We start from the raw sequence: 12154 nt of genomic DNA on the forward strand, positions 1-12154 counted from the left end.
TTTAACAATTATAATACGCACGAGACTCAAAATTTTCTTAGTTACTAAGTTCCATGCATAGTTTCAACTCCCCAAATTTCATGAAAATCGGAGATGGTCAGGTTGGAAATTGCACATATCTGTGTTGATTTGGCATGGAATGACTCAAAAGTAAGAATAGTGATGGCGAAGGAAGCCTTCAATAGAAAGAAAAATATTTTCTGTGGATCTATGAACAAAGAACTGAGGAAAAAACTAATGAATGCTTTGTATGGAGTGTAGTAGCTCTGTATGGTGCAGAAACATGGACACTGAGAACCAGTGAGAAAAAGCGACTGGAGCTCTGGAAATGTGGTTATGGAGGGGAATGGAACTGGTGAAATGGACAAAAAAAGTGAGAAATGAAAGAGCGCTAGAAAGAATTAGAGAAAAGAGATGAATGCTGCAGATAATCACGAAGAGAAAAATAAATTTGTTGTGTCACTGGATGAGAAGAAACTGTATCCTAAGGGAAAGAATATCCTGAGAAGAAGAAGATACCAAATACTTGACGACATCAAAATAAATGGGTCCTACGCTACTACAAAGCGAAGAGCTGAAGATCGAACAGCATGGAGATTGCAAGGAAAGACCTATCCTTGGGCAGAAAACAATGAATGAATGAACAATGGATCCAAAAAATTAATTCCTAGGACCTGATTTGAACATATGAAAGGTTGACGGTCATAAATCTTAAATGGAAGAAATGAAGGTAAAAACAAGAAATAAGAGAAACGGAAGAGTATACACTATGAAGAAACACAACAAGAACCCTGCAAACCTTTCATTATGAAACTTCAGAATTTACGATTTTGCGTTTCATCCTTACGCAGGGGCATGCTAATCTTCTTGGTATCGTTTCAATAAGATTAAAGGTACAGCCCCATCAGTAGTAACACGTCTGAATCATCTTCATAATTCACCCCAGAGCTCCAGTATGCTGTAATCAATAAAATTTCCTGCTGCATTTTGCTATTTTAGTGTTCAAAAAGTTAGCCATACAACTTCCATGACACGAAGACCCGTGTTATTTCCAACCTTCAATAGCATAAGAGGGCGGGAACATTGCCCGTCTGATTGGTTCTTCCATCCACCTGCTCTGACGTCTAAGAAACACGTCGTTGTAAGAACCAATCATATCACTTTTTTATTTCATAGATCAATACCTTCAAAGCCTTGCTGGCCAAAGCTGGAAGAGAGGACCCCTGCTGGAAAGTAAACTTGAATTATATTGTTGCTTCGTAATAGAAAAAAAGCTTTTGATTAAGTCCTTAAATTTTGAAAGTAAAACAGAGGGAGAGATTTGATAGAAAATAGTTTTATAAATCTTTTTCTGATTCATTTCGGTAAATTTCTCGTATCGGACGAACGGATTCTTCAAATTTACAGGAGTATTTACTTACCGAATGCAGTTTCTTTATAGTTGTGGAAGTTCGGGGAAGTGTTTTCTCGCATCGTTCATTGAATTTTGCCGGTAATCCATCTATTTCTCGATATAAATGTGTGACCGATGCACGGAAGCTGTTGCATCCATTTACTTCCAGCCGGATGTTGCCTGTGTGCGATGACGTAATCACGGCCTATGCCGGTCAGCGTTTCCAAACACGTGTTTTTGTAACTGAAGAAGGTACGTTTCCGCAAATGGTTCGTGGGGCTATGTGTTAATGGTTCGTGGGGCTATGTGTTAATGGTTCGTGGGGCTATGCGTCAATGGTTTGTGGAGCTATGCATCAATGGTTTGTGGGGCTACTTAGGTACTTTTGGGTGCAGTGGGGGTGGAAACATTGCATGCCGAGTACGGTAGTGAAACTGTGACCGCCATTTTGCGTGTTACCGAAGGCAAAAAGAAACTAAGAAAATTTACTCGATATGTCGGAAATAGAGCTTATTTCCGTGAAATAAGGGAAATGCCACCTTCAACAATGTTTCTCAATGCAGAATACGTAAGTACGAATAAATTAAAAGAACTAGCAAATTTCAGCCATTTGTCCGATACAAGAAATTTACCTTTATTTCTCTGCATTTGACAAAACTATTTTAACTTTTATTAAAACTAAAACAATACTTATACAATAATAAGTATTATGTACTGAAATAAAGCGCCATCTCTTTATTTTCTTTGTTAACAAGAAAATCGTGTCAAAATTATATCATGAACGTAGAATCGACCACAGAATACAAAATACTCCAAATGAACAACTTTTTCGACTGTACAATCCTTTTAAATATAAATCTTCCTTTTGTCTTATCTTGTACGCATGCAATCACGGTTGCCACTGGCATATTGTTTTTCTGTCGGCCAAAATTTCAGTACTTTACAGAAAGTCTCCTTGGGATAGCACTGCATAACTATCCAAGCACCATCAAGTTCAGATGTATCAGCAGGACAACCAGCAACAGTATCGAAAGTCTGAACTATATATATATATATATATATGTGTGTGTATTGCTATTGATATACAGCGGTGACAAACGTTACCCGAAAGCGCTGGAAATCTAGCCTGTATGAATGCAACCCAACGCCCGAACAGCACTGACGGAACTTCCAAGGATGCGTGGCAGGATTGCCACTAACATCCATTGCTAAGAGAGACGACTTGAAAATAACAATTTGAGCGTATTCAGGCCCGTAGCTAGGGGGCAGGGGGGGCAACTGTCTCCCTGAGAGCTTGCTTTGCCCCATTGTGAAAAATACAGAACATATTCCTACCTGGAATTCTCACTAATCTTTACAATTATATCATGTGTTACTCTAGCAACATAACAAAGACAATTATTCGATTTTGTGATTTATTAAGGTGTATGGGATTCAGGCCCGTACCCAGGATTTTTTTGAGGGGGGGGGGCAGACCCATAGTCGAATTTTCAAAAATATTCTCTGATATTATACACTATATATATATATATATATATATATATATATATATATATATATAATATGTGTGTTGGGGAGGGGGAGTGTATGAGAGAGGGTGGGTAGAGAAATTTGATCGTTTTGCTGCGAAATGTTGAAGAACAGCATTTTCTAACCTATATGTATGCAACCACGTGACAAATATTTGCAGTTGACACTGACATTTGTTTCTGTCAGAGCAATATATATGATACGGGTAGACTAATGTGTGAATAATGCAAACAATTCAAATAGCCTACGAAAGCAACATATGTGTGTGCGGTTGTTGATAGATGATGAGGGTTCACACCCATTTTGAAAAGTCCCTGACTTTTCCAGGTATTTTACATAACTGTGTAATGATTTAACATGCTAAAAAATAAGAGTTACACTTCAACTTTATAAGTTAATCAAAGGAATCACGTTTGTTAAACATTTTTAAAAATAAATGAAATAATCTTTTTATAAGCAATATTACCCACAAAGGAAGATTGTTGGGAAGATAAAACGAAACACGTTTCCGATTACAAATTTTGCCAAGCGAAAATCATTTAATTCCCCTGACTTTTCCAGGTTTTGAAAGTTTAAGAAATCATTTGTTTCCAATTACCTCAGTCCCAGCCTTGTTTACCTGACTCCTCCAGTTGTCAAGGACTTTGGAGTCAGTGCGAACCCTGTAAATAAATTATCTGAAGGGAACGGCTAAGTGACTTCGCCCTGGCAGTGTGTCTGCTGGCATAATATTGTTTCTATGGTGTATTTTCGCTTTTAGAATCTTATTCGACAGTAAAAATAAATGCCACTGGCAACCAAGAAGCTATTAAATAGGGTTGCATACATGTCGGATAGAAAATGCCATTTTCAACGGCTCGTAGGATCGAATTGTTTGGCCTTGATGTCCTCTGCACACTGAGAAAGTTGTCTGTTGTACGGTCACACCACTGTGTATTTATGTTCAAGACAATTACAAGTAGAAAAGAAGAAAAGTTTCAGGAAAACATATTCCGATTGACAGAATTTCGTAAATAATAATGTACTTAATTTCTTGAGTGTTTTGGACAAATAACAATATGTTAAAAGTACTTCAGGCAATTTTTTACCCCAAAAATCTAGCAACGATTGTGCTGTGCAGTGGATTTTCCTATTTACATAATATTAGTTAACCCTAAGCCATTGAGTGGCAGAATGGATATCAGTTGCAGAAAAACCCTGATGTTGGAGAAAGAAAACAAAGTTTTTTATCCTTCTGCTCAGTGGTGGCGAAAAGGGATCACAGACCTTGCGGTGCGGGTGGTTGATTTTGTATTGCAGTCATTGAGGAACCTAAATAATGTAAAGAGTATAGAAAGTTCCCATCTATTCTAATTATGTGAAACATTAGTGACTCTGTAATAGAAGAAACCATTCAACAATCATGGGATTCCTATTTGTCGAATGTCAAACAACTGTTTCTGACTCAAAAGTTCAGACGATTTTAAAAATTTACAGAGTCTTCTAGAGAACGTCCTACGTAACCAGTACAATGTCTGTAGTGGCGCAAGAGTCTTTCTTCCCTTATAGCAAGCAGTGTCCGAGCCAAAAAGAAAAAAAGTCAGGACATGGATTAAAAGGAATGGACTGTCCCAAATAAATCGGGACATCTGATATCAATGATTATAGAACTAAAATAGCCCAATATTGCAGACTGCAGACTTCTAGAGCCTTCCTCTGTCCAGAAACAACCTCTTCATTTGTGCAAGGACAAAATCGAAATTCATGCAAAATTTGAAAAACCATCAACGTAATTTTTGTAGGTTTTTTATACGTTCAAATTAAAAATTTTCATGGCTCGAGGGGGGGCCCATGGCCCTTAGGTACGGGCCTGATGGGATTCCTTATAATGTCGTATCAGGATTGGAAGAGGGGGGGGATTGCCTTCGAGATTCGGACTTCGGGAAATGATTTCGCAATTTTCAGTATCTAGAACAGTTGCGACATTTTGAGTAGTCTTGTATTAAAAGTGCCTAATGTGTTTGGATGTTTTTCTTGGGTGTGTTGCTATGAACTTGGAACTGCTTAAATTTTTGTTTCCCAAGTCCACCTTCTGGTAATAGTGATTCATGTGGTAGAGATATGGAGTGGATATTTGATTTTTGTTACTTAGCGTTGCTTTTCTGGCACTTCTAGCTAATCGCAACAATGAGTGATGACGTGAAATTGATGAAGAGACACTCATAAACAGTGCCGCAACCACAGGGGGCATTGTCCCCCCCACGAATCCGACCTTGGATGGAAATCCATTCTAGGGGAAGCAAACATTGAAGTACAAAAACAAGACTAGAAGAATCTAAGAATAGCAGGACAATTGGATACTCACGATGGAGTTAGTTTTTACGTGTTCCTTGCATTTTATTTCCAGACGGCCAAGGGCACTTGAAGGGGCACATAGGGGCAATTCCCCCCCTCAATTTCAAATTTTATATAAATAAAAATACATTTCGTAAAATTTTCCCCGTAAATGCCATGGTGTCACGGTATCTAGTGACATGTGAAACGCAGTTCGATATAAATTATTTTTTGTTTATTGATTCATTTTATGCACAAACAAGAAAGTGTGAGGTTTGATTTTATTTTTGTGAATAAACTTGTATCCGAGCCAGACGTCGGGAGTTGAGAGATGGGGTTTTTCTTGAGTGACAGCCGCCGCCTAGAACATGACATATTTGCACCAACGCGGAGATAAGGAAAGATTATTTTCGCCGCTACCGGGCTCGAGTCGCAGCAGGCGTTCGAACCCGTGTTCACGGATGACCAGGAAAACCAGCTGGAGCTCAAGCCTGCAAGGATCCAGGACGCGTCGCCGACCGCGCCTTTCAAGACAATGGACAGAGGTCATTTCCATCCCCTGAGAAAGCGAAGCGAAGACACCTTAGCGTGGGTTTCAACGGACGAATTTGAATCTTTTATATATAGGCAGTACTATGATTCCAGACACAGTTTTGACCCGGATTTCACAGAGAGAGCATCTCCGCGCTACACTCTCGCGTGATCATTGCTTTGTGTCCGTGAACTTTGTTTCCTTACGTACTGTGAGCGACTTGCAGATAGAGAGTTACCAGTGTGCGCCTTATTTTGGTGAAGATTACGCGGTGATTTGTTTTTGCCAAGCGTGGACTACATAAGGATGGAGGGCTAAAGAAGATAGAGAAGGGAGTCCGTCGACTCCCCTGACGCCTGCAACGACGCCGAAGCCAGTCAGACGACGCCGAAACCAAACACTGCCCAAAGCCCGAAGGACGCTGTCAGATCGACGTCCCAACCAAAGCCCGAAGGACGTCTTCAGAGAGAGAGATTGAAGGACGACTCCAGAACGACGCCGATCGAAGCCAGAGGGAGAGATTGAAGGACGACTCCAGAACGACGCTTCCAGAACGAGCCGAATCGAAGCCCGTCACCAGAGAGATTCCGAACCGACGCGTGACCACGTACACCCGACGCTAGTGACAAGAGGAACGCCCGAGGTTCTGAGGAGGTGCAAGTACACCATATCGTCGCAATTATTCTTCGTCGCGATCGACCTCGGAGGACAATTTCGCCACAAAGGAACCGTGTGCAAGTCCCGCGTCCAGGAGAGATGAATGACCACGCCATGTAGCAGAGTCTGGTACAGTATACTTCAGAGGGTCTCATGTTCATGTAAACGTGCGTCGTTAGTATCAACACCGTACAGTTAACGCCGAAGTCTCACTTATTCGCAAAGTTACTCAGGAAAACCCAAACCTAACTTCCGCGTCTAAAAATTGTTTTGGTATTGTTATAAAAAAGGGTAATTTTCATGTTCAGATGTTCTAATTTAATTGTCTGCATTCAGCGTTAGAAGCTCCATTTCATTTCTTTAATATTTAGTATAAATTGTCAAAGTGTGCTCCATGTCTTGTGTAACCGACCGCCCCGTCGCGCCATTTAATTTGTCAATAGTTGACTGATGAGTCCTTTTTAATTGTGGAAAGCGTAGTTGTTTTTATTGCAAGGTCGTGTGCGTGAAATAGTATTATTTGTTGCATGGTGGTTTTTAAGGTAATTTTTGCTCGCGCCGACGATTGATTAGTGTATTCCGGCAGCTGGAGCCAATTAAGTTTTTGCATCACTATGTAATTGAGTAGTTGTTCTCATGGGACGAGAGAGAGGCTTGTGTGTAATACCCCCGTCCGAGAAACTTGTATAATGTCGAGCTTACGACTCGATGCATACGTTCATTCGAACGAAAGATTTAACCACGCTGACCCAATTGTCTTAGTTAACCGCTTTCCGAGGGCTGGCACTTAAGTTAATTTAAAAGAGCACAGGAGCTGGCAGACAAATGCCCTAAATTCACATAAAGGTTTAAAAATTAAAAGGAATGATATGTTAATGAGATCCATGATTTGTATCCATACTTCACATGTAAAAATACCTCATGTGTGTGAAAGAGAGATAGAGTGAATGTTGTGAGAGTGAGGAGGCTTTGTAAACAGTTGTTGATTGCAATATTTTTTTGTTGTTACAATATATATTCACTTTTTACCGTTCGTCAGTGTTGTTATTTGACGTTTTTCAGGTACCAGATATTATGCTATTAGTGTTTTATGATTGTTCGAATCTACATATCAAAGGTAAACAAAACAGTGTAACTTTTCAAGGTATTAATCTCCGCCTCGCAATAGTATGACAATAAACGACCGTCTCAGTACCGAACTTGATAACTGGACCGTGAGTCACGACCGGTTTCCCGTACGCATAACGACGTTTGGCCCCGTGCCATGATTGACACGTCATTTCGGGGACCGTGAGTGCACTCGTTACAATGGCCCCCCGTAAAAGTTATTTGCGCCCTATTAAAACAATTTCTTTCTAAGAAACTTAACATGAAATATTAATGATGACACTGTAATCCAAAAAAGTCATTGATCAATCAAGGGATTCCTATTTGTTTGTCAGGTGTCAAAACATGTATTTCAACTATAATATGATTCACACATATTTTGCAAAATGGTTAATGTAACCAGTAGGTAAACATTGTCTGTAGTGATGAAAGAGTCTCCCTTTGAAGGAAATAAGAGTCCGTGGTGGACTAAGGGACCCATGTTTTAATGTTCTAGCAAGTACAAAAAAAATGCATTACATAATTCATCAAAGTGTAGATAATATGTAACCATTATTATTTAATTAATTCTTTTTTTCTTGCATAACACAACACAATGGTGATGTTGGATTCTCGTTAGATTCCTTTGTGCGTAAAAATCTTGCATACTGGAAACTAGAGGGAATAATTATGAAGCATGAATTATAAAGGGCTCCCTTGTACATATTAATCGTCTATTAACATTATCGACCTGTAAATATCAAGCAGATACGATATAGTTCATCTTAGTTTACTTATGTTAAACGTTATATTCTTTGGCAATCTGGAAGGGTCATTATCGAAATATTGCTATTTGATTGCTCTATTTTTTTTAACATATCATCCCATTTTTGTTACTTATTTCTTTTGGGGGAGGGGGCAAGTGACTGTGTATACCCTGCTATATCTGCCAATGCGACACAAGATATTAAAAATTTGCCCCCTCTACATCAAAAACGATTGGCAGATGGAAATACGTGTAGCTACCAAGGTCAGTCGCCAGTAGATTTGGCATTTGGTAAAAAAAAAAAAAAAAAAAAAAAAAAAAAAAAAAAAAAAAAGACCGACTTAAAATGAAATTGTAGAAGAAAGACGCAAAAAAGGACGGAAGAATGTGAGGGGGAGAGAGAGAATGAAATAAAGAATATGGAAATGGAAGAAATATTTTTTAAGAAACTAATCTCCAAGGCCCAACAGCCTGTTGAGGAGCAGGACCGTCAAGCAGCTTTACATTGAGTAACGTGTGGTGAGCTCATCGAATTCCATCGCCGCAGTTTTCTGTCTTTCGAGACTACGTTCTCCCATGATTTCTAATCATTCACATATCGCTGCACCAGTGTCAAATCGACAAATGCGCAAATTTTGACTTTATTTTACCAATGACAACATATAGGCTAAAAGCTGCTTATTCCGGTAGTACCTTTAATATTAAATTGCTTTTATCTATATAATTTTTCAAATATAAAAAAATCACAAAAATTGAAAAATTATCTAGAAAACATTTCAAATTCAGTTTTGGAAACATACTTTAGAAAAATAAATAATTTCGATCTTACAAATATTTTCTGTTGAAAAATTTGATTTCGAAGATTAAATAACACGGACAAACCGTACTCCTTGATATCTGTTTTGTATTGTGCGAGAACACACAACGGACATTTCTTCAAGCTGGGCTCCGTGGCGGATTGGTTAGCATAGCGCGCTACGACGCTAGGGGTCCCGGGTTCGAATCCCGGCCTGTTACTTGTGTGTGTCTTCAACAGCTTCATCATATTATCACTCTTCCTCATTTTCGCGATTAGCCAAAAGTGGCAGAAGAGCGAAGTAAAAAAAACAACAAATCAAACAATTTTCAAATGATTTTGACGAAAAATATTTGTTTCAAAACTTTTCAACTTCGACTTTAGACAGTGTAAGGTTTGACAAGAACACGTTTTCAATGTCGGGAACATTTGACATTTAAAATAATTTTAGAAACTAGAAATATTTTTCATAAAATATTTGATGGTGAAATTTTTACTAAAAATCCTTCTCGACTTAACAAACACTTTAGCTTCCAATAAATTTTGATATTATAAATTATGTTATAGTGAGGACTCGTGCTCTTCAATATCTGACTTTCGTTCTGAGAGAATAAATAACAAAATCATCGTCAAAATCTCAAGGTTTTGGGATTAATGCGACGATATACATATTTCGTGTGTTCAAATTTATTATTTCCTGGCAATTCATGTTTAATCGTACTGCTAGCTCATTACATTCACATCATTATGTATAATCTGGAAGAAGGTCGTGTTTGCATAACGTATTTCATTAACATCGTCAAAGCAGGAGTGCTTTTTTGCACATTGCAAAAAAAAAAAGACGCTCTTTTCAAATCTTTAATTAATCTCGTCATTTCTTGCGCAACCAATTTGCTTTCTCCAGCTTCTGTTTGCTTTTGCTACAGACGAGAGAGAGGCAGTGGGTTGTCAAGCCTTCGGATTACATTAGGAAATGTAGCACAAACCGCTCCTAAGATCTAGTCAAGATTTTTGCCTAAAGAATCAGCCCACACATTATTATATCTCGCTCGAAGAAGATCTGCACCGAAGAATAACAAGCAACAGAACTTTAATACACGAGGAAGTGACGACAAGAATATTAAAGTTAGATTAAAGATAATACGGGAGGGGGGTGACAAAAAACTATTAAACAAACGGGAATTCTATTAAAGTTTAATGAAAACGTGGCATACTGAAATGAAGATTACAGGAAGTAAAACAGGCCCGTACCCAAGGGGGGGGGGGTCATGGCTCCCCCTTAATAATATGAACCTATTAAGACGTACGAAAATAACATTGAGGATTTTTCAGATTTTGGAAGAATTTCGATGTTGTCCTTTCATAAATGTCCATCTACAGTCTTGATGCGAAAGAGCCGCGGTCAGGAACGTATATTCTAGGCTAGCTATGCTATCTGCGAAGCCTGAAGTCTAGAGAATAAAATACAGGAGAAAAATCGATCAGAAATTGTAAATAAAATTATTCATATCAGAGAGATGATGATGCTGATTCTGAAGTTGGCAACCTGATTTCTTATGAGTTGGTAACCTGATTTCCTATGAGTTGGCAACCTGATTTCCTATGAGATGGCACCCTGATTTCCTATGAGTTGGCATGATTTCCTATGAGTTGGCAACATGATTTCCTATGAGTTGGCAACATGATTTCCTATGAGTTGGCAACATGATTTCCTATGAGTTGGCAACCTGATTTCCTATGAGTTGGCAACCTGATTTCTTAGGAGTTGGTAAACTTATTTCTGTTCATAGCCTAGGACTATGTGACATAGTGAGATAGTCCAGACCTTGGACTCAGTACACGCCGCGGTGGTCTAGTTATTAGGGCGTCTGATTGTTACGCGGGAGAGCCGGGTTCGATTCCCAGCGTGGGTGATCTAAGGAAGGTCAGAAATTTTCTGGAGTTGTGGCTCTGGGGGCTCACCCAGCCTCAAATCTGTGGGTACTTGGGGCGCAACCCTGGGCGGTAAAGGCGGCCCGAGCGTGGTCCTGATCACGTCACATCCAAAATGGCCGAGATCGAGAATGTGTGGAGCCCTACCCGCACATCCCCTAAATGTGTTTTCATGGTACTGCCGTTACCTTAGTCTTGATGCGAAAATGTCCCGCTTTTTTATTTTTGGTTAACTCACATTCAGACATGTTCTTCATTATAATAAATATATGATTTTCTAAACATGGAATTATCATGGCTGTTCATGACAGGAAATGAATTGCGAAACAGTACTATTCGAATACTTCTGAGTATTGAATGTAAACAATAAGCACGAAGCTGTACACCGTGTGACAGACAGACAGTGTACCGATAATGATTAAAAATTACACCTATATGCATCATAAATATATATTTTTAAAAACTGAATAAATTAAATTACATTAATTATGGTGTCTACGTTATGGTCGTTAATGTTTTAAAAACGGTCGTCATTATATTTTAATGCTAGTCCGTCAGAACACACACCCTCCCCCACTTTTCGCCAGTTTTGCTCCCGCACTATGCTAAATCTCATCTACAAAGGGAAATATACTATCTTTGCCCCCCTGTTTTGACATCTTGCACCCCCCCCCCCTTCCGGTTTTGGGACCCAATCCCCGCCACTTCTGCTCCACGGAAAACGGTACCGTGTTGGCCGTCAAACTGAGAACATTATCCACTGGCGGTGTGTGAAGGAACTGCCACTCAAGTGCAAGGGTTCCGTGAAAACGTCATCGGAACAACAATGTTTTGGAATCGACACCTCATCAATGTGTGCCAAACGTTGCCGAGTCGGAAGTAGAGAAAGCCAAGTAAAAGTGCAGGAAAAGAGCCAGAGAGGACCTTTCGAAGCCAGTCAACGCCATCTTCAAGATTAGGAAAACAGTAGGATGTGTGCTGCTTTGGCGTTGATATACCATTGTGTATTAGATTACACATTGTCCAGTCCCAATTCTGGCAAAAAGTGTGAGGGAAGGTTGACATTTAATCATAAAGGTAGAAAAAAAATATGTGTGCGCTCGATATATGCCTCAGTGGCGCAACCGCAAGGGGGGCAGGAGCGGGCAT

At 39.3% G+C, this 12154-nt stretch overlaps 1 non-coding gene across 1 annotated transcript; it reads right to left on the bottom strand.

Annotated features, from left to right (window-relative positions):
- Positions 1-807: 807 nt before the first annotated feature.
- Positions 808-910, bottom strand: LOC145999790 (U6 spliceosomal RNA). The gene has a single exon (XR_014443432.1). It is a non-coding gene; the product is annotated as a U6 spliceosomal RNA (small nuclear RNA).
- Positions 911-12154: the final 11244 nt, after the last annotated feature.

Source organism: Lepisma saccharinum, chromosome 15 (assembly GCF_977018435.1).
Source record: "Lepisma saccharinum chromosome 15, izLepSacc3.1, whole genome shotgun sequence".
Lineage (NCBI taxonomy): Eukaryota > Metazoa > Arthropoda > Insecta > Zygentoma > Lepismatidae > Lepisma > Lepisma saccharinum.